The sequence below is a fragment of the Cyprinodon variegatus genome, unplaced genomic scaffold (assembly GCF_000732505.1).
Source record: "Cyprinodon variegatus isolate N-32 unplaced genomic scaffold, C_variegatus-1.0 Scaffold295, whole genome shotgun sequence".
Taxonomy (NCBI): domain Eukaryota; kingdom Metazoa; phylum Chordata; class Actinopteri; order Cyprinodontiformes; family Cyprinodontidae; genus Cyprinodon; species Cyprinodon variegatus.
This window is the reverse complement of record NW_015150748.1, coordinates 156,999-160,271: the sequence shown is the minus strand read 5'-3', so window position 1 is coordinate 160,271 and position 3,273 is coordinate 156,999. Positions and strand designations below refer to the sequence as shown.

General features: G+C 36.4%; 1 protein-coding gene across 5 annotated transcripts in view; it reads left to right on the top strand.

Annotated features, from left to right (window-relative positions):
* epha3 (EPH receptor A3) overlaps positions 1 to 3,273 on the top strand; it is a 124,551-nt gene that overhangs the window by 73,854 nt on the left and 47,424 nt on the right. The gene's annotated exons all lie outside the window — the stretch shown is intronic.

Below are 3,273 nucleotides of genomic sequence, written 5' to 3'. Positions count from 1 at the left end.
TATACTTGGGAATGTGGGTTTTGCTCAATGCTCAATAAATAAAGCTGCTATGGTGTTGTGGATGATGCTGTGGTAGTTCTGTAATCTATTTTGCATACATCATGAGTGATGCCCTGTCATAGCACCATCAGTTGGATGAGACATCAGTCGGACTTTAGCAACTGCAGCAGAATCTCAAATCTATTTATTTTGTTACAGAATAAACATTCCCCCAAAGCGGACATAGTTTGTTTAATAATGCTGCCTCAGGAAGGCTTTTCTGTTCGAATTAAATAATGCATCAGTCAATGAACTGACCTTCTTTCTAAAGATCGTTTCTTCTATAGCTCCCTTTTCAATTCTTTACCTTCACGTCATGAAGGCATCTCATTGAAAATTCCCTATAGAAGTTGTGAAGCATGGAGAAATTCTTCTTAACATCTTTTACCAAAACTAGTCTTGCTTCACTGGTCAGACACACACTTGTTGTTCAAAATTTTGAGACAAAAATCTAATTCTCAAAATGAATGAAGATTTGAATGAAAAATGAAGGTTTTCTGCCTCTTTCTGACTTGACTGAGAAATGTTATTTTCACTTTTCCCCTTTAGTTAGCCCGGCACTGTCCACAGTCAGGGAAGCCTTACTGTGAATAAAGAGAATAGAATAAGATTTTAAAAGCAAGACTTTAGAACCAATTTCTACGTTAAAATAAAGCAGGTTTAAGCTAGCAAGTGATGAATGCAAAAAATAAAGACATTTTGTCCATGTTTCTCCATAATTCCTAGCATATATTAACCTACTGTATAGTTTTTATGCTTCAAAATTACAGTATGTACCAACGCCATCAGCCCCAGACAATTACACGCTGATCCCAGACTGCAATTCTCTTGTTTAATGACCAGGATCAAATGACCATGTTCCTTTCTAAAGAAATGTCTCTTCCTTTTAATGAGGATGATCCCCTAAAGCTCCCATCAATCTTTTTATATAAATATCTTTTCCCATACCCATTCTTTAAAAAAGGGAGGCAAAGGGAAGCATTGTGGATGAAATAAATCTAGCTGGAAGATAAAGTGCTAAACCTCAAACGTCCTTGGCTTGTGCAGGGAACGCACAAAGCTCTTGCTCCTTTTCATTAACTTGTTTTCATTTTTGCTTCCTCTCTACTTCTTTTCTACACAAATGGTCCTGAAACTGTATGCCAGAAGTTTGATAGTTTTATCCCTCTATCCTTGGATCATATTGGTAATTTTAGTCTCTTTGGCCATGGCACTAAGTACATTTTCTTTCTAACAGTCTGCCAAACCAAGTCTTGGCTTGTTTTTTTTTCCTATTTTGTTTTTTCTTTAATCTTGTCTGAGATATTTCACTCAGAAGGACTTAAACAAAATAGGATTGGTAGAAATATCACATTTAATTAGTTTGATATATATAAAAATAGGATCTTTGCTCTAAACTCTGTGTACAGATTAAGGTTATGTTGAAGCCTTGCTCCATTTCCTATTCTAACGTTGTTTAATTTTACTTCCAGTTTCCAATTCTTTGAAATTTGAAAATCATCAGTAGTACAGCCACTGGTGGAAATACCCAGTGACTACACATGGAAACACTATTAGCTGATCAAAACGTCAACTGGAAAATATCTATTCCATGATTTAGTTTAAGGCTGACTGATTCAGTCCAGTGTGAAAAATCCAATGGGAATCAAGGATATGTATCATCAAGGACTTATCAATACTTCTATTTTTAACAATGCAACTTATTGATTTGGTATTTTATTGATGTCTATATCAATACTATTTTTTCCAAGCAGACAAAAGGGTAAAAACACAATAATGAGCAATGACTGTTTTTTTTTAAGCATCTGTAATAAAAGAAATAAAAATAAAAGTACAAATGAAAACAACAAAAGTGCAATATAAATACATGTTTAGTCAAAAGGCTACAAACTGTATAAAACTGTATAAAAAGTATGTCAATAAAAATAAAGAGTATGTCATGAGATTGTTGAAGAGATCGATAGTAGAATTGGCAAAACACAAAGGGATTAAAAACACGCTCAAAATATTTCTAAAAAAAAAAAATGATTTAAAGTTTTTTTTAATACTTTACCTAAACACAAACTGCATGTATAAATTTTGTTTAATTATTGAATTTAACAAATAGATAGCAGAGGAACTGACAGAGGTGACTGAATAACAGGGTTGGATCATTGAAATGCAAAAAAAAAAATGCTTTATATTTACATCCTGCTTTGTAATCTAGGGTGGAATGAGTGCAAGTTTTGCTCATGCAGCATGACTCAATTTGAATGGGGAAACATAGTGCATTGCCTCTTCCTTTCCCTGCATAAGTGAGGCTGACTGATTGCCACCTGTGCTTTTGGAGTGGGTGGAGCAAACAGCTGCACTCGCTGCTTGCTGAATACTGTAAACTCAGAGCGAAATCAGTCTGTGCTTTTACTTGTTACAAAAATCTCAAATAGAAAAAAAACTACACAAAAACAACATTGTTAAAGGGGTCTGAAAATTAGCGAAATAAATTGATAAAGTCGCTAAGGTGCTAACAGTGTTACTAAGAGTAAGCAACACAAACCTGAGTAGAACTTTAGTCCCTCCTGTCAGCCCCCTTGGTGTCTATGCTTCTTAAGGAGGAGGAGAGTTGCTAAATAATACTGTAAAAAAGTAGTCATAAACTTCAATCCATGAGGGCTGGCGTCCAACGACTTTTAGATATGTTGCCTGCCCTATACATGTTAATTAAATGTTGAAGTAGAGACCTATCTAAGGCTGCATTCACACTGCAGCCTGAAGTGACCCAAATCCAATCCCATATGCGACCTGGACCTGATCTTTTCATGACAGTCTGAACAACTCAGATCTGTTTTTTTCCAAACCGATCCAGGCCACTTGGCTATGTGATCCTTAATCTGATACGAATCAGATCTTTTCAAATGCGACCTGTGTCAGAACGGCCAGGTCGCATTCATCTGACCTGAACGCCATTAATAGCCTACCTGACAAAGGTCACTATTCTGGGTCTGCTATGAAGAAGTGACAAGAAAAACAACCAACAACAACAACCATGGCAGACGTTTTCATGGTTGGGTATGATCGCTAGACACGCTCCAGCACTACCATCCATGTTTACTTCCGTAAACCCAGAGCAGGCTGGCCTGTGATGTCATTGCGTCCTCTACTGCGCATGCAGGACACTTGCGTTGTATGAGTGCAGTGCACAGAAGAGATGAAATACAAGTTGCATATATTTGGAAATGTGAACAGCAAAGCAAA